The 23,820-nt window shown below is 38.0% G+C and overlaps 1 protein-coding gene across 7 annotated transcripts in view; it reads left to right on the plus strand.

Annotated features, from left to right (window-relative positions):
- FAM110B (family with sequence similarity 110 member B) overlaps positions 1-23,820 on the plus strand; it is a 129,872-nt gene that overhangs the window by 14,875 nt on the left and 91,177 nt on the right. The window contains exon 1 of one of the 7 annotated variants that reach the window (XM_061599342.1): positions 21,620-21,827. The exons of the other annotated variants lie outside the window; for them this stretch is intronic. The gene's annotated coding sequence lies outside the window, so the exon portion shown is untranslated. Of the gene's footprint in view, positions 1-21,619; positions 21,828-23,820 lie in introns of those variants that run through there. 7 annotated transcript variants of the gene reach the window in all.

Here is a 23,820-nt window from a genome sequence, read left to right on the forward strand (position 1 = left end):
TCTACTGGCTATTATTGTTGTTGTATTTTTGTCTGCTTCTTCATGTATTGTTTTATTAAGCTGCATTTTACTGTTGGGATTTGTATGAAGGGAGGTACAAAAATACCTTCAATGAATGGCTGTCCTCATGCTCTCACTCTGTTTATATGTGTACAATTGTATCTTTCTGAATTAGCTCCCAGTTCAGAATGAGAGTTGTGTGTGAAGGGTACTTTATTTCCTAGTAAGAATACATTGTACTGGCACCCTGCGCTCATCTTTGGAAAGTATTTTTTAATCTTTTTTTCTTGATAAGCATTTAGGAAAGCTGTTCAAGGAGAAATATACCACAGAGGTGAGGGTTAACATACTGAAATTATAGCTGCTGATGGGGGTGGGAAAAGTTCGGTGTAAACTCATGAAAGTCCATTACCACATACAGGATGAAGGAAATCTGTACGAATTTAACTAATATTCTTTAAAAAGAGGCTAGGGGGCATTCACAGAATTTTGCCACACACACACAGTTGCAGCTTTTCATAAAGTAAATAAATGGATTTTTAAAAATAGATGTGTGAACCTGAGATGTGAAAGGCAGGAGCATCTAGAAAAATTACTACTAGCATAGGTATTTCCAGGATGAACCGAGATCTTAGTTGAGTGGTTAACCTAAAGCAGCAGTTTATGGCATATGGACAGGAACAGAAGGTCCATCCCAGGAGAGCCACCAGCATAGGGAAAAGCCTGTTTTCAAGGTCCAGGAAAGCTGCCTCCAGAGATTATAGCTGGGGCAAGAGATCCTCTGATCCTCAACCTTCAGATGACTTCCATGGGTAGGCAGTAGATTGTCTAGGTGATGTACAGTAAGTTTTAAAAACAGCTTTAAAATATAATATTGAAAAATTCACACTAAAAGTCGAACCAGCACACAAAAATTTTAAAAATTGCAGGTATAACTCATTTTATGCACCAGAACAGCTAAAATAATACTGAAAAGTCAAAAACAGCACACCCATATCAAACAGTAGACACATTGCTAAATTAAAGAATGATACTAGGCCTATATATATGAACTATTACAGTTAATTTGCCCAAAAAATCCTCCTCCTCCTTTGTAAAATCTAGACTGGAAAGAGGCTTTCTTATATTACTGTATTTTTCTGGTTTTGATTTATAGCATTGCCTTGATGAGTTGAAACTGTCATAGAGTTTGTCTACAGACTTTTAATATGGTGCTCTTTTAAGTTGCTAAATGATAACAAACCAATTTGGATGCACAAGACACAAAGAACTGGTCACTTTTTAAACATTCAGTATTTTGCTTAGCTCAGTCCAGGCCTTGTTAATAAATCATTTCCAAAAACAAAATATTTGTTGTATTTTATGCTAGAGTCACACTTAAATTTGTGTAGATTTGGGGTTGGGGACCCAGATTAGTAAGCAAAGACAGAATGTCCAGTATCCCAGACATATTTGCATGTTCAAACAACTGAGGCTCAATGCAATAAATGTCTACTCAGAAGTAAGCTCCATTGGGTTCAGCAGGACTTATTCCCCGGTAAGTGTGTATTGGATTGCAGCCTAAGCCAGTAATTCAAATCCACAGGTGTGTATGTGGGATAGAGAGAAGGAGAAGCAAAGGTGGATGAACGCCCTATTCCAATGTCCTGTTGGGCTTGTGCCAGATGATGCCTTTTTGTTCTCGTTTTTTCTGTCCGTCCCCCAAATGCTTGTGCAATGTTCCCCATTGCAGACAATGTGAGGGAAAGAAACTACATCAGCTCCAAGGCTGGTGTAGCTTGTTTCTGGAGGATTGTCAGGGGAGTGCAGGACTCTCCTAGAATTGCCCTAGAGCACCTCTGTGCCCTCTCTCTCTCTGTCAGAAGACAACCAGTGGTGGAATTTTTCACAGCCTCACAGAGGGGGCTTTCAACATTGTATATATTTCTCTGATGGTGTACTGCTCTCCTTGCTCTCGGAGAGGGAGATCTGTCACATACAGTGGCCCCTGGGATATTTTATTTATTTATTTATTTATTTTATTACATTTTTAGACCGCCCTATAGCAATAAGCTCCCAGGGCGGTGTACAGCATAATAAAACAGGTTAAAATACAAGTGGATGTAAATACAATACACAATAAAACATAATTAAAAATTTTCAATTTTAAATTCAAATTTAAAATTTTTTTAAATGCCTGGGCGAAGAGGTAGGTCTTTACCTGGCGCCGAAAAGATCACAAAGAAGGCGCCAGCCGTATCTCATCAGGGAGGGCGTTCCATAGTTCGGGGGCCACCACTGAGAAGGCCCTAGCTCTAGTTATCGTTCTCCGTGCCTCCCTATGCGTTGGGACACGGAGAAGGGCCTTCGACATCGAGCGCAGCGACCGGGTAGGTACATAGCGGGAGAGGCGTTCCGCCAGGTATTGCGGTCCGATGCCGTTAAGTGCTTTATAGGTAAGAACCAACACTTTGAATCTGGCCCGGAAACATATTGGTAGCCAGTGCAGCTGGGCCAGGACAGGTGTTATGTGATCAAATTTTTTTGTCCCAGTAAGAACTCTGGCCGCAGCATTCTGCACCAGCTGAAGTTTCCAAACCATCTTCAGAGGTAACCCTATGTAGAGTGCATTACAGTAGTCCAATCTAGAGGTTACCAGAGCATGGATAACTGTGGCAAGGTTCTCCCTCTCCAGATAGGGTCGTAGTTGGGCTACCAGCCGAAGCTGGTAGAACGCATTCCGTGCCACCGAGGCTACTTGAGCCTCCAGTGACAGGAGCGGATCTAATAAGACCCCCAAACTACGGACCTGCTCCTTTAGGGGGAGTGTAACCCCATCTAGGGCAGGTCGGACATCAACCATCTGGGCAGAGAGCCCCCCCACCAACAGCATCTGAGTCTTGTCAGGATTGAGTCTCAGTTTATTAGCTCTCATCCAGTCCATTATCGCGGCCAGGCAGTGGTTTAGTACATTAACAGCCTCACCTGAAGAAGATGAAAAGGAGAAGTAGAGCTGCGTATCATCAGCATATTGCTGGAAACGCACTCCAAATCTCCTAATGACCTCGCCCAGCGGCTTCATATAGATATTAAAGAGCATGGGGGACAGAACTGAACCCTGTGGGACCCCATATTGGAGTACCCAGGGACTCGAGTAATGCTCCCCAAGCACCACCTTCTGGAGACGATTCTCGAGGTAGGAGCACAGCCACTGCCAAGCAGTGCCTCCAACTCCCAAGTCCGCAAGTCGCCCCAGAAGGATACCATGGTTGATGGTATCAAAAGCCGCTGAGAGATCAAGGAGAACCAACAGAGTTACACTCCCTCTGTCTTTCTCCCGACAGAGGTCATCATACAGGGCGACCAAGGCTGTTTCTGTACCAAACCCCGGCCAAAAGCCCGATTGAAATGGATCCAGATAATCAGTTTCATCCAAGAGAGCCTGGACCTGGTGAGCGACCACACGCTCTAAAACCTTGCCCAGGATATGGCCCCTCTCCAGGACTCTAGGATTGCAGGGTCTTGTAGTACCTTAACAGTTAACATATTTATTATGGCACAGGCTTTTGTGGACTCTGGTCCATGAAAGCTTATGCCATAATAAATTTGTTAGTCTTTAAGGTCCCACAAGACACTTAGTTGTTTTGCTATAAGGCACTGGTAAATATTTGTATGTTGTAACGAAACACATTTTAGTTCCAGTCCTGAAAGTTGTTTCCCCCAGACATTCAGTGTAATTAAATTTCAGCTGAAATTTACTTAGAGCAAAAGCTCTTTAAAATATGATGGATCAGAAACTATTTTTTCCTTGTAGTTGCTGCTAACATCCAAATTGTATCGTTTTGTTTCTGGTCTGTTTTGTTTCCATTTGTAGATTGATTGCTTCTAAGGATGTTGTCATGCCTTTCAAAAAGTGTTAAGGTAGAGTCATGTGATGTTCAGATGCCCATGAACTTACAAAAAAGCTTAGGATGCGTTTGTATTTCTTTAATTTGTCAAAATTCTACACTATGCCAGAGTAAACCACATTACAATATTATATTGCAAATCAGTGAAGAGCGTTTTGTCTGTTCACCTGAAAGAATGTTAAAGGCTTGTACCTTTGACTGAGGTAGACCTGTATTGCACAGCAAGTCATCCCCACTAACTTGAATGGACTTCAGTTGATCTAGCTTATTTTTGGATTGGTTAGTGGTAGGGATGGGGTTTGCTTGGATTATGAGAGTCTGTTTTTCCTTCCCAGTCCTTTTTTTTTGTTCCCGTTTGCTTTCGCACTTGCTGATTCCTCTGATTTTTTTAGCAAAAAAACCATAATTTGTAATGAAGATGCTTATGAAAATGCTTATGATGTTCTATTTTTTCCTATTTACATATCAGTTAGGCAGATAATTGCCCATTGGGTTTGTCTCTTGCCTCTGACTGACTGATGTGCTGCTTATTGATTCCCTCCTGCCATTTCGCTATTCTTGTTTTACATTACTTTTTATTTTTACTGTTGAAAAAGTGAACCACCACTGCTTATTTTAACTTCTTTTTTCCTGTTATATTTTCATCTTTCTTTAAAAAAATAAAAGTAACAATTACTTTTTATCAATAATTGCATTTTATTTATTCTATGTATTTAGATCATAGAAATGGTGAGGGTTATATTTTAAAAGCAGAAAATAATATTGATACTGCTATGATTTTGTCACTGTTATTTTATATTTGAAAATCACTTATTTTTCTTTAATTAAAAGTGTGTATATAAATAATAAATTTTAACCCTGCAAATGTCATGCTTGTGTGACCTCTTACTTTGTTAGCACTGCAGCTGCAGCAGCATTACCTTCCTTATATTTTTATTTGATTCCTTACAAGATCCTAAAGAAATCTGCATGTTAGCCACTTTATATACGCGACACTACTTAATGTGAATGTTAATAGCCATTTCTGAGAATTAACAAAACAAAGAGAAAATTGGAGAGAGGTTAATGGATGTAAATGGTGATTGATATCACCTAGACAGTCGTTAAGAATGCATCAACTTAAAGGACAGCCAATTACAAAGATAACGTAAAATTCAAAGTGGATTTTTTTAAAAAAAATAAATAAATCTGTGTTGCTGACAGCCATGACCTGCCGCAAGAAATCAGTGCTGGTCCGAAAAGACAGTGGACGATCAGATTGAGGCTGCTTTCACACTGCACTTTATTCCATTATTCTGATGATTTCTTATCTGGTAATTTGCACATTATATTTGCCCTTTCACATGAGGCACAAGCTAGCTCCAGTATTCTAGTGGAATGTAGTGCAAGTTTAGCACAAATTTCCGTGATAAATGATACCAGAAATAATCTGTTAGCAAGGCTGGGAACCTGGAAGATTGCTAGAGTTTTTTGCTAGCTGCAGCTGCACATGTGACAGGCATCCCAGCATGCAGTGCATTCCCGCCCTTTAGTTGTGCTGGGTTGTTTTACCTGATGAAAGTTGTACTGGTATTCCAGCATCAGCGCAGATAGCAGCAGCACACACCCCTGTGTCTATGCAACTAAAATAATTTTAAAAGTCAGATCCTAAAGGGAGAGGGTTTGCATGGCGAAAGGATGAGATCTTAGATCTCCTACACAGTGGGGAACAATACACATGTGTATAATGGGTGAGGGATGAAAACAAGACATTCACTGCAGCTGTGTGAAAGACCTTTGCGCAAAATGCCAGTATATCGGCTGAAAAAACTGCTGTTCCTTAACGCAACAGCTACTGCAGTGTGAAAGGGGTTTTAGAAATCAGGACAGAAGCGCTTCCTTTCTAATCCGTTAAACTAACGCAATTAATCTCATGTGTGAAAGCAGCCTGAGTCAAAATCTGGTACTGTCTGATTTAGTGGATATTCTCCCCCATCCCTAGTTAGTGGTAATAATGCAGTCATGGTGCTTCTGTATGACCTGGATACAATGTGATCTAGTTGCTCAGAATCTACCTCTTTCTGGACTGATAGTTTATACATCCTCCTTGCATCTGTAGATTGCTGCATGCTGTTACCTACATATTCCAGCAAGTATCACTAACTAGAGGGATGGACCATTTTATTTCTGGTCTGTGCCACTTTCTGTTCTGCCCATTTTCTGCATAAATAAGTGAATTTTGAATCCAAAGCAGCAGAAAATTTGCATTTAAAGATGTTTTTAAGTAGGCATTTCTAAATTTTATTTTCTCTCAAAATAAGGTTTTTAGAATATGTACAGGCGGGCCCTGCTTATATGGCAGGTTCCATTCCGGACTGCCGCCGAAAAGCAGAAACCGCTGAAAAGCAGAAGCCATTGAAGATAATGGTGCGCGTTGCGCAAAAATGGCGCACAGTGAGCAAAACCACTGTAAAAGCGGAACAAGCACCTTAAAGCGGGGACTTTCCCTAATTGAAGGCTGCCGCATTAGCGGAACGCCAAAAGGCAAAGCTCCGTAAAGCGGGCCCTGCCTGTATTTTGATTTTTTTTAGCTGATAACTGTATCACAATATCCAGAGAAGTGTGAAATCCAGTGGTTGGTTACATTTTAACCTGCACATTAGTCCAGGAGATACAAACTGACCTATTCTGTATCAGCAAAAAATCCATTATCATTACCTACTGCTAATATTCCAGCGTATGCCAGTGTGGCTGCTTTCCTTCTATTGGTGCTTATTTTCTTTCCATATTTTTGTGTTTTTAAAAACACACCTCTGCTTGTTGCCTACAGAGCATCTTGAGATGCATCGAAAATAACAAAATTATTATTTTTTTTTTATATAGTTTTTATTCAAATTTTTCCAAAAAACAAACAAAACAAAGTATGAAAAAACATAACAATACTACAACAAAAAATAAAAATAAAATGGTTGACTTCCGATTTGTCACAGATCAGCTATAAGTATATAATATACATCAAACCTGTCCCTTAATATGTACATACAGAATCTCTTTTCTCCATAAGCTGTCTTAATTAATCATCAAATCCCAGTATCATCATTTTATTTTGATCTTTCGACAAAAAGTCTAAGAGAGGCTTCCAATCCTTAAGGAATGTATCTGTCGATTTTTCTCTAAGTAAACACGTCAATTTATCCATTTCTACTAAGTCCATTAATTTCAGTAGCCATTCTTCCATTGTTGGTATTGATTCCATTTTCCACTTTTGTGCATATAATAATCTTGCTGCCGTAATCATATATAATAATATTCTTCCATATTTCTTTTCTATTTGTTTATCCATAAAACCCAGTAAAAAAAATTCTGGTTTTGACTGAATATTTATCTTTAAAATTTTTTGCATCTTCCTACCTATCTGTGCCCAGAATAATTTCGCCTTTTTACATGACCACCACATATGATAAAAAGATCCTTCTTGTTGTTTACATTTCCAACAAACATTAGAGACATTACTATACATTTTTGACAGCTTTTCTGGAGTCATGTACCAACGGTACATCATTTTATAAAAATTTTCTTTAAGATTATAACATAATGTAAATTTCAAGCCTTTTTTCCACATATTTTCCCATTGATCCATTTGTATGTTATGACCAAAATTTTTTGCCCACTTTACCATGCACTCTTTTACTTGTTCTTCCTCCATATCCATTTTCAATAAAAGTTTATACATTTTTGCAATTATGTTTTCATCATTTGTATACAAACCTATTTCAAAATCAGATTTACTTATTTCAAACCCATACATTTTCTTGTCCATTTTATATCTTTCTAACAATTGTAAATAGGCAAACCAATGAAAACTATATCCTTCCTTTATCAATTGTTCTCTCTCTTTCATTGTATATTCTCCATGTACATTTTCTAATAGTTCTTGATAAGTTAACCATTTCTCTTTTCCAGACATTTCTCTTCTATAAAACGCTTCTTGACTTGAGACACATAATGGTATTTTCGAATAAAACCTTGGTTTGTATCTATTCCATATTTTCAACAGAGAACGTCTTATAAAATGATTGTTAAAGTCTACGTTTACTTTTACTTTGTCATACCATAGATATCCATGCCATCCCCACTTCAGATTATGGCCCTCCAAATCCAATAGTCTTTTATTCCTCAATAAGATCCATTCCTTTATCCAGACTAAACAGCAGGCAGCAAAATAAAGTCTCAAATTTGGTAATCCCAGTCCTCCTCTTTCTTTAGCATCTTGAAGTAATTTAAATTTAACTCTTGGTTTTTTTCCTTGCCATACAAATTTAGAAATATCTTTTTGCCATTGTTTAAAAGGTAAATCAGAGGATATTACAGGTATTGTTTGAAACAAAAACATCATTCTCGGTAATACATTCATTTTTATCACAGATATTCTACCCATTAATGACAGTTGTAGTTTATCCCATCTTAGCAAGTCTTTCTTAATCTCTGTCCATAATTTTTCGTAATTATTATGAAACAGCTTTGAGTTTTTATTTGTCATGATGATGCCTAGATATTTCAACTTTTTTTCTATTGTAAAATCTGTCTTGTCCATTAACTCTTTCTGTTCCCTTAAAGTTAAATTTTTCACCAACATCTTTGTTTTTTGATTGTTGATCTTAAATCCTGCTAACGGTCCAAATTCTTTTAATTTGTCCATCAATATATGAATTCCTTCCAAAGGGTTTTCTAGTACAATTATCAAATCATCAGCAAATGCTCTCAATTTATATTCTTCTTTTTTTATTTTTAATCCCGAAATCCTTTTATCTTGCCTTATATCTCTAAGCAGCACTTCTAAAACCAGAATAAATAAAAGGGGAGATAATGGACATCCCTGTCTTGTACCCTTTTGTATTTCACATGAATCCGTTAAGTCTCCATTAACAATTATCTGGGCCTTCTGTGATGTATAAATCGATCTGATCCATTTTATAAAGTTGTCTCCAAAATCCATTTGCTCCAAAACCTGGAACATAAATTTCCAATTCAAATTATCAAATGCTTTTTCAGCATCTAAAAAAATCAAAGCTGCTTGTTTATCATTTCGTTGTTCTAAATATTCCAACACATTCAAAACATTCCTGACGTTGTCACGTAATTGTCTTTTAGGTAAAAACCCTGATTGATCTTCCTGAATAAATTGTTGCAATATTATTTTCAATCTTTCAGCCAAAATCATTGTAAAAATTTTATAGTCATTATTCAGTAGAGATATTGGCCGATAATTTTTTGTTTTAGTTAAATCTTGGTCCTCTTTAGGTATTAATGTTATATTAGCATTTTTCCAACTATCCGGTATCTTTCCCTCTTGCAAAATAGAATTCATTGTAGACTGTAAGGGTAGCAAGAGTTCTTCCTCCAAACATTTATAATACATTGCAGATAGCCCATCTGGTCCTGGCGCCTTTCCTAATTTAATTTTATTTATAGCTTCAGATATCTCTCTTGACGTAATAGGGCCATTAATAACTTGTCTCTGAAAATCTGTAATTTTCGGCAAATTCTGTTTAGATAAATACTCTTCTATTTTTTCAGATGGAATTTCTTGACACTTATACAATGTTGAGTAATATTGATGAAAAATCTTTTTGATTTTTACATTATCTGTCAGCGTCTCATCTCCTTCTTGTATCTTTAAAATAATATTTTTTTGACGTTCTTTTCTTAATTTATATGCTAACCATTTCCCAGGTTTATTTGCAAATTCAAAAGTCCTTTGTTTAGCAAAATTTAATTTCCTTTCAATTTCTCTAACTGTCAACATTGATACTTGCTTCTGTAACATTTTAATTTGATTTACAATAGAAACTTTAGCTGGATTCTTTTTCAATTCTTCCTCTTTTTGTTTTATTTCTTCCAAAATTAATTGCATTTTCTGTTGTTTCTTTTTTTTTAATTCAGAATTACATTTAATAAAGTATCCCCTCATAAATGCCTTACTAGTATCCCAAACAATATTTTCACTTGTTCCTTTATATAAATTATATTCAAAGAACTCCTTTAATTTCTTCTTACATTCTTGTACTACTTTATCATTCTGTAATAAAGATTCATTTAGTCTCCATCTAAATCCAAGATTTTTTTTTTTAAAGTTAATATCACAGGATTGTGGTCCGAAAAAGTTTTTGGTAATATATCCATTTTAAAAATATCCTTCGCTAAAATTTTTGACATCCAAATCATATCAATCCTCGAAAATGTTTTATGTCTTTCTGAAAAATAAGTAAATTCCTTTGCATTATCATTTATATATCTCCAGGTATCCACCAATTCTAAATGTTCCATGAGTTCAAAACAAATCTTCGGTAATTTACCTTGTGTCTCTTTGATATTTTTTTCAGAAAGCCTATCAATTTTTGGTGAGATTACCCCATTCCAGTCACCCATGACACACCAATGCTCATATGAAAACTCTGACAATTTTTCCATAAGTCCTGTATAAAACCTTGTTTTATCTTCATTGGGGGCATAAATACCCACTATCAAAATGTTTGTACCTTGTAAAGTAATTTCAACCCCCACAAATCTACCACTATCGTCCAATAATACCAATTTAGGAAGCAATTGTGGGTTAATATAGAGAACAACTCCATTTTTTTTTTTTGGTCCAGCTGAAATAAATTCTTCACCCAAATTTTTACAAATCAAGTATTTGGAATCTTTCTTCTGAATATGAGTTTCTTGTAAACAAATTATATCCAATTTTAATTTTTTCAAATAATGAAACACTTTCTTTCTCTTCTGCGCCGTGTTGGCTCCATTTATATTCCAAGTTAGGTATTTGTAATCCATCATTAAGCGTGTATTTTAAAATTTGCCTGATGCTCCTTTTGATCCATCATCTTCCTTCCCCTCCTCTGCATATCCTTGTTGACTTTGTTTCCCAGGAACTATATCCATATCTTTGAGTTTATCTTCTTCCATATCTTTTGAAGCTTTTCTCAAGAAGTCCCTTGCTTTTTGAACAGTATTCAGTCTGTATTTCTGTTGTCTGAATGTAAAAATCACTCCTTCTGGAACGTCCCACCTAAATTGAATTTTGCATTGCTTAAGTTTTTCTGTAAGGAAAGCATATTCTTTTCTCTTACGTAAAAGTCTAATAGGAATTTCCTTCATCACCAGTATTTCCTTACCATCAATTTTAAAGGTATATTTAAAGTGTTGCTGTAAAACCATATCTCTGGTCGTCTTCTTTACGAAATGAACAAGCACATCTCTTGGAATTTTTTTCATTGTTGCATATCTGGAGTTAATTCTATAAACTTTGTCTATTTCAAATTCCATCCTATCTTCATTCAAGTCCAGAAATTTTACTAAAGCATTAACAATTTTATCTCTAATGTCTTCACCTGTTTCCTCAGGGATTGCACGGAATCTCAAACAATGCTCTTTATTTCTCATTTCAGTCACAGCTAAGTAGTCCAAATTTTTTTCTAGTTCCAGATTTAGTATATCTGTTCTATTCTCCAAGGTTTGTACCTTTTCTTTAGTATTTTTTGCATCTTCCTTTATTTGCCCAATTGTCCCTTTAATCTCATCCACTTGTGTTTTAATATAGTCTTTTATATCTGTCAATTCAGTTTTCATTTCCTGTTTCATTTCCTGTTTTATAGCATTAATCCCTTCCATTATTTTTTGAAACATTTCTGGGGGTATATCCTCTTCCTGTGTATCAATAGAACCTCTTCGCCCCTGGGCCTTGGTTGTTTTTTTAGTTGTCATTTTCAAAAAGAGGCCTTTAATTTCTAATATTAATCACTGTTTCAGAACCTAAGGGCAGTCTATTTCTTTTCTTTTTTTCCCTCCACCAAAAAGAAGAGTTAATATTCCAGGCCTATTATTGAAATCCAGCCAGCACAACACAGTCCTTATCTGCTTCCAAGAATGCAAAACAATTCTGGTTGCCAAGACTAAACAATTAGTAGCATATACGAGCAGCGGATTCATCCAACAAGAAATAGTCCAAAGAGAAAAATAGTCCAAAATATAATAATTACCTCTCATCCGTTTTTAAACTTTAAAAGTCCAAATTCAAGCCAGCTTTTTGTCGTAAAAAAAGTATATAAGTTGTTTATATTTTCTTTCTTCCTTAATTATATTTAAAAGAGAAAAAGTATGACTCACCCAGGTTTCTCAATTGCTGATTCATAAACAAATCCCTTTTATTGCAGTAATTTAAGCCGAATGATAAGGTTTAGGCAGAAGTGGGCTCGCTGGTTAAGAACGTTTTTTTTTGAGAGAAGAAAAAACGCTTCGCTTTATTCCAGTTCAGCTTGCGTGGAATTCCTGACTCCGTCTTCAGCCGATCGGCTTGCCTTCTTATCTCAGGAATTTCCTGATCAATTCCAGCCGCCGACAGCTCAACGAAGTCTTGTGGAAGATCTGATCGGTTCTCCTATACCTTGGAGAACATTTAAGCCAGTCCAAGATTCCTCTTGGCTGGCTTTTAACCTGAAAAAAGCTTCCTCTGAGGCAGAGCTCCCTCAGAGACAACCACCAGCCAGCACCACTTCCCGGAAGTCACCGAAAATAACAAAATTATTTTCCTTGAGCATCACATTTGCTTGCATGACTGTCCCTTAAATTATGCATTTCCCTGGGCATAAGCTGAACTTCTTGAACACTCTGAAAGTCACTAGCATATCAGAATCATTACCATAGAACAAATAACAAATAAATCTTGGGTCATGCTATTTGTTCTAGCTTCTGATTCCACCACATCTTCTGCATAAAGAGGGGAGGGAAGTGGGGATCAAAAGGGAAAATTAGGGTACTAAGAAATCTGAAATCTAACTTACTCATGAATATTATAGTCTATGTCCTTCTGTAACCCACACAAGCACAACTAGTATCTCTGTCTTTTATCAAATTGCTTATTTGTGCAGTGCTGTCAAACTTAGATGTGGGCAGGCAGGGAAGTAAAGAAACCTTTTTGTTTAAAAGTTCATTTTAATTAGGAGCTAATTGTAGCAAGCCTTTTAAATAAAATTGAGAAAACTATATCTCTGCCTAGGACTGTTCTGTTTAAAACTTTTCTGGATGACTTCATAGGATTTGAAACTCCCCCACCTTCCTTCTTTGGCACACTGTTTGAATTCTCATACTTTCTACATTTCCTTCCAGAGTTCTCAATTGTGTTTCTCTGTGTGTGGTCACACATTGCTGTCTTATATCAGTTCTATTTTGTTACATTTAAGGATTTTTAAGGAGTTTTCTACTTGTCTCCTCATAGTCTCAGATATCGATGGAAAGTCTACAATGTGCCTTGGATCTCCTTGCTTTTCCAAACAACTTCTCCAATATTTTTCTTGCCCTCCGAAAGAGCAGTTGCGCAAACTGATGTGCATTTATAGTGGCATGCCAGTGCATGCATCTTGACTGGTTTTGGTTAGGAATGTAATTAAGTAATGACAGACATCCACACTCTGACATGCTTCCTTCCTCTGTTGTACTATGTACCCAAGAGTTGGCACATTTAACTAACAATTCTTCTCCCACCCCCTCAAACAAGAAGGTAAATTGGATAGAATTGGACATAAATTTCAGCCACCAGCAGAACAACAATATTTGCATTGGAATTGCCCTAACATCACCAGTTACATATAATGATAGTATGTTTACTGCTAGGGAAGGAGAAATTAAAGTCTTTGGTGTCAGAAGCCTCGCTAAAGACATGTAAAATGCTATTAAAACGTTAATATTTTCATTAAAAGTAATCAGAGAATGGTGAGTTTCACTGGAGCCCAAGTCTATGAAGAAATGTGTGTAGACAGAAGAGGGATTTCTATTCCTGATTTCTATTCCAAGGAATATTATATTGTCTGGGACTATTCTCTTTTTGGTCTATTTTATTTTGACGAATCTGCTTCTTCACGACGCCACTAACTGTTTTGATGTTGGGAACTAAATTTGTTTTGCATTGTTGAACATAGAGAGATAAGGCAGGTTGCTCTGTTTATACTGTGATGTCATCAAGCCTGGAATATTAACCCAATTGTTGCTGAAATAAGAAGTGGTTTTTCTTTATTTTTGTTTTGCTTTGTTTTCATGGTTTTAAAAATGGCAATCAAGAAAGTGGCTGAGAATCTGGAAGTAACTATGTTTCAGAAAATAATGGATGAGATTGAGATAACGAAACAAACCCTGCGACAGGGTAGTAAGGAGCTGAAAATTGAACTGAGCAAAATGACGCAGGAGTTTAAAGAAATAGGGGATCCTGTGAGAGAGGAGAATGAGATCAGAGATGAGAAAAGAAAAAATAAAGGGAAGATACAAGCCCTGGAGATTGGAACAAATGTGGAATTGGAAAAAGATCTGGAGTTTATGGATTTTAGAAATAAAATCTACTGTTTGGAATTTAACGTTATCTCTGAAGAAATTAATGAAGATATTAGAGATAAAGTTATCAATGGCTTGGATAATCTTCTGGACTGGAATGATGTGATGGAGCTTGATATAGAGAAAATCTATGGAATTAACTGCAGCCATGTAACAATGGAAAAACTCTTAAGAGATGAGCCAGTGCATTTTGTAAAAAAGAAGAACACAGATATGACTTTACAACAGTATTTCAGCAACTTATTCAGAATGGATGGCAAGAAAATATTTGGGATAGAGGAAATTCCCATCAGACTCTTATTATATGACTATGGCTACAACAGCAAGATTATTATGGACTACTGATAATGGAAGATTGGACACTGAAATTACTGGACTTAACAGGACTATTGAAGATGGAAGATGGAACTAATAGGGATAATGGAATAATGGCTGTTGAAATTATTGGACCTAACAGATTCTGATGAGATGGATTAATCGAAATGTTTATTTGGACTATGGTTATGACAATAAGATTATTATAATTATTAACGAGATGGATTGACATGTTTATTTGGAGAAAAATTGATAGATTTCTTAAAGAATTGAAACCTCTCTTTGACTTTTTGTGGAAAGAATAAAGTAATGTTTATGAGATTTGATGATTAATTAAGATAACTACTGGAGGAAAGTGATTTTATAATATGATTTAAGAGACAGGATTGTTATATATTGTAGACCTATAACTGATTTGATATGTGACAAATGGGAAGTCAACATTTTATTTTTTTTTGTTTAATCATTTTTGTTTTGTTTTGTTTTTTGTCTTTGAATGTTTTATGATTTTGTTTTCTATGTTTTATGAAAATTTGAATAAAAATTATTGTAAAAAAAAAAAGAAATGTGTGTAGACATAGGCATAGTCTTCATAGACATAGGCTACCCATTTGCTACCGGGCCAAGTTCAAGGTTCTAGTCTTGGTGTACAAAGCCCTATACAGCTTGGGACCAGGATACCTGAAAGACCGTCTTATCCCTTATATACCCAGTTGATCACTGCGCTCTGCAGATACCATCTTATCAGGAGGTCCATTCCACACAACATAGGAAACGGACCTTTAGTGCGGTGGCACCTACCCTGTGGAACTCCCTCTCCTCAACTATTAAGACTGGCTGGCATCTCTGTTATCTTTTCGGCGCCTATTGAAGACCTTCCTCTTTCAACAAACCTTATAAGTTGAGACCTTATCCCAGTCTGCTTCTGTGTTGGAATTGCTTTTTAATATGGTTTTTAAAGCTTTTTTAAAAAAATATATGTTTTTAACTTTTTTAAGATGTCTTGACAGCCTTTTAAAAATGTTTTTAAAGGTGTTTTGTTTTAATGTATTTTAAAATCTGTTTTGATGATGTTTTGAAGTATTTTAGTGCTTTTGTTTTCCGCCCTGGGCTCCTGCTGGGAAGAAGGGCGGGATATAAATAAAGTAATAAATAAATAAATAAATAAATAATACTTATTTATATTCACATCTTCTGGTTGTAAAATCGATATTCCTCCCCTTCCTTTCATTTGCTAATGATGAAACTATTTCATTTCTACTTGCTAATAGCGTGCACCCCTTCAGTATTACTTGTTCATACCTTGCATAACTACTTTCTCTCTCTCTGTTTTTTTGTTGGCCACGTTTGTGTAGTAGCACCAAATAACTTCCTTTAGAGTTTCTGCAATATATGGGAGAATGATGGGAAAACTTTCTTCATTTGCTGTTTTAGAACTTCCTTGTATAAAATCTGTTTCATATTACATGAAACTGTAGAAGACACAAGCTTTCCAAGAGGGCGGGATGTCAAATACACTCTCATATGCAAGAGGTACAAAAATACTAAACACAGAATAATGGTTACAAGGTGACTAAACGTTATGTGTACTTCTTTTGTATACATGTCGTTGCCTTCTGTTCTAATATTTCAAGGTTGTCGGAAGGCTACTTGGAGGGTGATAGCATTCAGCAGTGTTGAGCTGAAACGCCAAAGCAATTGGGCTAATGTTCCTGTGGAGCTGATTAGTTGCAGCATAACATGGATAGTGGTGTGCTTTAATTGTGAAAGCAATACAGTGTGGAATGGTGGATTGTCATGTGTATTTGGATGCATGGATATCTATCCATACCTGTATTGCTTTCAATGGGATGTGTATTGCAATATGCATTCCCCCATCCACATTCTGCTGCATCGCATTTACGTGTATGAAACTAGAGCTAGGTCAGAGCAAAAGTCTTGCAACACAGTGCTGTCCGAGCACAGTGCAGCAAGACAGAGTGCAGCAAGACAGAGAGCATCAACCTTTATTTATTTATTTATTTATTTATTTATTTATTTATTTATTTATTACCTGCTTGTCACAGCAACATGGACACATTCTTCTCCCCACAAGCCCTAAAATGGTGCTGAAGCAGCAATAACTCAGGGTAGGGTACCAATCATTAATCCCACTGTACTGTATCCCATTTTCATTTTGGAGTTTATCACAATTTCTAGGCTTCCAGATGGATTTGGCATTGGCAGCAAGGGGAGCACATGGCTTTGTGGTTTTCTCTTTGGAAAAAAGAAAGGGCAGGAGGCTAAGTGAGGAACTTTGACAAATAGAAACACATGTCTTCAAACTAGCTTACACTTTCCAGGAGATGGGCTTCTTCCAGAGCCCACATATTTTATTTGCTCAGTGGGTGACTGCTCAATTTTGCTCATATACATAGTCACCAAAAATGTCCCTCCCATCCACCTGTGCATGCCCCTTAAATCTGTTATGGGGTTTTCCCCAATGTTCTGGAGCACATGTGAGGAGAGAAGGGGAGAAGCTTCATTGTGCAAGTGAAAATACTTGCACTATTGGAATGACATAGACAAAGCGCTTGAGAAGATGCAGCCAGCAATGTGTCCTCTCGACCCTTGCCCTTCTTGGCTTATTATTTATTTATTTATTTATTAAATTTATACCCCGCCTTATGGCCAAAAGGCCCTCAAGGCGGCTTACAAAAAAAATGAACATACATCAATAGAACATAATACCTCAATAAAATAATACAATTCTCAAAATTAGATAACAAATAACATTATTAAAGCAAATTATTGAGCAAGTGACTGCTAACCTACTCACTTACCTGGGGGTAAGTCCCAACAAACTCAGTAGGACTTACTTCTGAGTAGACACAGAGAGTACTGCACTGCAACACTGCAGTATTGGCATTAATTCCCACTGTCCTTCCAGACTTCATAAAGTAACAGTGCATGTCTACTCAGAAGTAAGTCCTACCGAACTCAATGCGGCTTACTCCCAGGTTTAGGATTGTAGTCCAAAGATGTTTAGGAAGAGAAGGCTAGTCGCTGTCCACCTATAGTCGTAGCAGTTTGTGGAAAGTCCCATCTTTTCTGCTTTGATTGCCCTGCTGCTCAGTCCGAGGCCTGGGTTCAGGCCATTGTACTTTGGAGGAGGTGAGGTGGCGGGGGCTGTCTTCTTTCCAAGTCCCAAGATGTTCCAAACTGGTGAATTTGTTTCCTTCAAACCAGCCTCGTTAAGTGGACAAGGGGCCCATCACGTTTTGGGCTGCCGGAGAAGCGACCATTCTGGATCTGATCGATTTGGGATTGGATCAGATTGAAGAGAATGCCGAAGGGTTCTGTACAATTCGGAATCGTCCAGATAACAGTCAAATGACAGCCACCCCCTTAGCCCTGCAACTTCAGTTTGAAAGGTTTCCTTCAAAGGTAGAGTGCCTAAGCACACTTTATGTGTCCCTTTAACTATACATCCCAACTCCTGGAGGCTTAAGCTCCCCTCTGCCGGAGGTCGCTCAGAGCTGAACTCTTTGTCCAGCAATCCAAGGAGGAGGTCGCCTTTCCCTGGAAGACAAAAGGAGTTGGCTGGAAGGGTAAGGGGAAACGGTTCTGAAGCGCGCCTTTCCTCGGCTTCTGCCAGAAAGGGGGGCTGCTGTCGACTGCGAGAGTTCGCATAAAGTTGACTGGCAGAAGGCTAGGATAGCTGAATAACAGCAGTTCAACAGGGGCAGCTTCTCCATCACTACATTTCCATGCCAGGAAATTCTGACGTGCCTCATGCGAGATCAGATTATTTTCGTCCTTCAAACCCAGGATTAGGATTATCTACTTTGTCTGGCAGGATCTCTAGAAGAGGTATTTTCCGTTACCTGGTCCTTTTTGAACTGGATGTGTCAAAAACTAGAGTTTAACTAGAGTTGCGTGCCCCCATTTTCAGAAAAGAGAGGTGGAGATGTACTGGAACTGGCAGAACAGTAAGTGTGACTCTACCCAAAGGTATGGATCTTCAAATCCCATTTAAAGTATCAGGAAATGGGAATGCATCATCAAGATATAGCAATTGGCTCCGTAAATCTTAATATCCTCTACAAGCTGGGTCTTGTCCATGATCCCAAGTGCAATCCTACCCCACAGTGTTGATGACTGGAAGAGTGGGCAGGATGACACATTCTTGGTAGAGAAAAGTTCCACTGGTTGGGGAGTATACTGGACACCACCATAGCAGAGGCTCAGCTGTTCATAATCAGACAGGAAGCTACCTCCATTGGCTGCCCCATGGGTGGTAGCCAGCTGGAAGCCTTGAAACATGGCATTTTGAAGCAGGGAAGGGTGCCAGCAATTCTGGATTCCCTGGCTTCAAAGCCTCATGGCTCTCCTGAGGGGTTCAATCCTTGGGTCACTCGGGTACACCACTGGGGAAAAAAAGTTCCTTGACTGGGATTAGGATTGTTCTGTTCTCATCTATTTTTCTTTCTTTCAGCATCACATTGCTCTATGATGTCCATTATCTTTTAAACCCACCTACTTCTTTTCTGTATGTTTTAGAAATAAAGCAATGAAACCATTTTTAGTGTAATAGAATAACATGAAAAAGTTAAGGTAAGGTGAATGGTGACGGCCTCCGTTGCTCTCTGGAAAACAACTTCCAAGGGAGAGCGAGAGAGAACTGTCTTACCAAAAGCCAAGGAGATATCTTAGTATGAGCTACAGTTACACCATGCACTCCAAAAAGTAAAAGGCAATCTATTTTCTGCCACTGAAAATCTCAGGAAAATTGAAATGTGTGTTGTGCACTGTGAAACTGCCACAAATTACAATCTTACTGAGCTGCTCAGGAAAAACAAGAGAGTCCTGTATTGCAGAGTTTTATGCTGTCTGCCTTCAAAATTTAGTATGATACTAAAATTTTCAGTTCTGTTGAGAATCTTTCTTGGTAGTGTTAAGGTTACAGACAGTACAAAGCTGCTTATCACATTGGATGGGATTTTACACAGTTGTAGCAGAGCCACAGAGCTGTTTTCAACCATTATACCTAGATAGTGGTCCAGATACCATATAAACTAGTGTTGTGAAAATGTATCCTGTTTTTTTTTTTTTTTACTATTCTCCATCAATAGATGGGGGGGGGAATTCAAAGGGGGAGAAAATTTCAATGAAATTTCCATGGGTCACATGCAGGGTTTTTGTTGTACTTATCTTACATTTAAGTATTTTTATGCAGTTATATGCATTGTTTGACCGAGTGGATCCAGGGTGTGGTCAATGCATCATTGTGGGAGGGAGTGGTTCCAGCCACCTTGAAAGAGGTGTTGATCCGACCACTCCTGAAAAAGCCCACCCTCGACCATTGGTCTGCGACAATTACTGACCAGTCGCAAATATTGCCTTCTTAGGAAAGGTGATTGAGAGGGTTGTGGCGCATCAATTGCAAGTACTCTTGGATGAAACAGATTGTCTTGATCCATTCCAGTCTGGGTTCAGGCCTGGTTATGGGACTGAATTGGCCTTGGTCACCCCGATGGATGGCCTTTATCAGGAGAAGGATGGGGAGTGCGACCCTGTTACTCTTACTTGATCTCTCAGTGGCTTTTGATACCATTGACCATGGTATCCTTCTGGGCCGACTTGGTGAGATGGGTATTGGAGGCACTGTTTTACAGTGGTTCCGATCCTATCTCCAAGGTCATTCTCAGAGAATAGCGTTGGGTAAATGTCTTTTGGTCCCCTGGCAGTTGTGCTGTGGGGTGCCACAGGGTACCATCTTGTCCCCCATGCTGTTTAACATCTATATGAAGCCCTTGGGAGCAGTCATCAGGAGATTTGGGGTGAGGTGTTAGCAGTACGCTGATGGTATCCAGCTCTATTTCTCTGTAACATCTGAATCGGGAGAGGTCGTGAAATCCCTGGACTGCTGCCTGGACTCAGTGGTGGGCTGGTTGATGGCCAATAAACTGAGTCTGAATCCTAGCAAGACAGACGTACTGTGGGTTGGTGATTCCCGAGTTCAGATATTTGGTCAGCTGCCTGCTTTGGACGGGATCATAATCCTTCTGAAAGAATAGGTCCGTAGTCTGGGGGTGCTCCTGAATTCATCTTTGTCTCTAGAGGCCCAGATGACCTCAGTGGCTAGGAGTGCCTTTTATCAGCTTTGGCTGGTAAGACAGCTGCAGCCATTCTGGACCGGGATAGCCAGACCACTGTTGTCCATGCACTCCAGGCTGAATTACTGAAATGGATAACCGGCTGGATTACTGAAATATGCTCTATGTGGGGCTGCCCTTGAGGTTGGTCCAGAAGCTGCAGCTGGTGCAAACTGTGGCAGTGAGATTGCTCACTGGGGCAGGGTATCGCCAACATGTCACACCACTGCTGAAAGAATTGCACTTGCTGCCCATTTGCTACTGGGTCAAGTTCAAGGTTTTAGTCTTGGTGTACAAAGCCCTGTACAGCTTGGGACCAGGATACCTGAAAGACCGTCTTATCCCTTATATACCCAGTCCATCATTGCGCTCTGCAGTTGAGGTCCTCCTCCAGATACCATCTTATCAGGAGGTCCATTCTGCACAACCTAGGAAACGGACCTTTAGTGTGGCGGTGCCTACCCTGTGGAATTCCCTCTCCTCAAATATTAGACAGGCACCCTCTCTATTATCTTTTTGGTGCCTATTGAAGACCTTCCTCTTTCAACAAGCCTTTTAACTTGAGACCTTATCCCAGTTTGCTTCTGTGTTGGAATTGCTTTTTATTATGTTTTTAAACAATATGTTGTTAATCTTTTTTCTTTTTAAAAGATGTCTTGAAAGCTTTTTTAAAAAGTGTTTTTAAAGGTGTTTGTTTTATTATATTTTAAAGTCTGTTTTGATGATGTTTTAAAGTGTTTTTAGTGCTTTTGTTTTCCTCCCTGGGCTCCTGCTGGGAGGAAGGGCGGGATATAAATCTAATAATAAATAATAAATAAAACGAGTTAGTTGGATACCTCCCATAGTCTGCACTGCACATGAATGTAGATTTCTAATTAATACAATGTTCCCATATTGTGACAGGAAATGTCCCTGCGGTGAGGACGAGGTAGAAACTATTGCCCATGTCCTACTACGTTGCTCTTACTACCATGATTCCAGAAATCAAATAATTAAACCTATCCTAGACCTTATACCTGGTAGAAGTGAGGATAAGCGTTTGGAATATCTACTTGGAGATCATCAACAATTTATTACAGAGAAAGTTGCTAAATTTTGTGTAATTGCAATTTTATCTAGGAGGATCCAGGTAAATGACTCTCGAAATTAAGTTCTCTTTGGCTCTCCTTGTTTACTTTTAAATTCTCAGGATGAGTTTTAGCAATTTTAATTAATATGCTTTATTCTATATTAATATTATGATTTGTATTCTTATAATATTTAGCCTTATATTATAACAAATAATAATGAATAATGAATTAATAATGAATATTTTATTTAGATCTGGAAACTAATTCCTGATTAGTGTTTTAAATTTGAATATGTCCCTATCTTAATAATTGTTTTATGATGTTTGTTTTACTTTTATATTGGTCTTTGGCCGTAATAAAACTTGATTCTGATTCTGATTCTGAATACAATGTTATTTCACAGAACACTGTTCAGACATTCGAGTTTTTCTAGACTCTGTTATGTAGAGGGAGGAGCAAGATTGTGGCTGCTGGCTGCACCCCTACCTTACATGTGTTCTGTGTAATATCAGAAAGATATTTGTATTGCACACATATGCAAACTGTCTGCATAGTCAAGTCTTGTGAATAAGCTGTAGTTGGGCCAGTGGGCATGATCCTACTTCTTCCTCTACACTCATTCAGACAATTCCCTGCTTTATTGGATATGTCCTTTGGATTGTGTACATTGTTAGTCATATCCAGAGTAGACGCATTGAAATTAATGAATATGACTAACATTGATCATTAATTTCATTGCGTCTACTCTGAGTAAAACTTATGAATACAATAGATTCATAATAGAATGACATCCTGAACTCCGGTGCTGTAGAAAAACTAAAGGACTTCAATTCTAATGCCATCAACAATCTATAATATTTTAACAGTTGCAAGTAATTTAGGCCAAAGGTTCTCAACAGAGTTGAGGGGACATAAGAGGAAAATAAATCTATGACTTGGGAGGGTTTTTTCTTTTTGTGTGCAATCTTTTGCATTGAAAGTTTTTTTCTGTAACTTGGCAGCTATTTAGTTATCAGCATGATAAAAATATTGTGGAACAGGAATAGGAATGTTATGGCATAACAACTGAGTCTAGCCTCCAGTGTTGTCTGGCCTCATCCCCCCCCCCCTTCTTATGCACTTCAGCTGCTTTCTCCCATGAAAACTGATTTGTAGGCCAAGGGTTTTCTAACCCTTTCCCACTGTGAAAAGTAATTTAGTTGCCAATCATTAGTGCAGATTCTCCAGTAGTAAATCTGAGTAGAATATGATGCTTTGGATGGAAAGTAATTTTAAAACATCCTTAAATCCAGGTGAACTTCATTCTATAAACTATAGTCATACTAAAAATAATTTTCTGATATTAAAGTTGCTGTTTCAGTGTTCCATATTTCTCCACAATCTTATGCCGTAGTTTTCCTTGCAAAGGCTTCTTCACTGGTGGCCTTTACCAGTCAGGGACCACATAATGAATATGGTGATATCATGGCACCACATAGTCAGTCAGATTTAACAATGTGCTATGACTGTGGGGAGCAAACAAGCCCTCTCATTGCCCTCATTCTGGATAGGTGGTGGTAATGGAATGTGCTCCTTTTACCAGCAACTAGGCAGATTTCCGTTGTCCTCCTGGAATGCACTGGTGGTTTCATTGTCTACCAGACCTGTAAGATGTATGCTCCAATCCTGCTGTAGATGTGCAGAGTTACTTGTAACTAGTTAAGTGTGGATGGAGGTGTGCATTCATATTCAGCCTCAACTAAAAAACTGGCAGCATTAAAAAGGTCTTTTCCTAACTCCTGAAGTGGGTTTTGACAGCAGGTATAAATACTTTATTATAAAGTATATGTAGCTGGAATGGGGCAAATGAGTGTCAGCCTTATCTCCTTGGGTGACAAGGATGTGTTCCCTTTCCTCCCTGCTACCACCTCCTTGGTAAACATGTTCATGCTATTTCACTAAAGCAATACAGTTTTAGAAAAAGTTCGCCCTCCCTCCCCTGACGCGCACTAATCCAGATTAGAATGGCTTTAGTAGTAATAAATTGGACATACTGAAGCACAGTTGGGAAAC

Source organism: Rhineura floridana, chromosome 1 (genome assembly GCF_030035675.1).
Source record: "Rhineura floridana isolate rRhiFlo1 chromosome 1, rRhiFlo1.hap2, whole genome shotgun sequence".
Taxonomy (NCBI): Eukaryota; Metazoa; Chordata; class Lepidosauria; order Squamata; family Rhineuridae; genus Rhineura; species Rhineura floridana.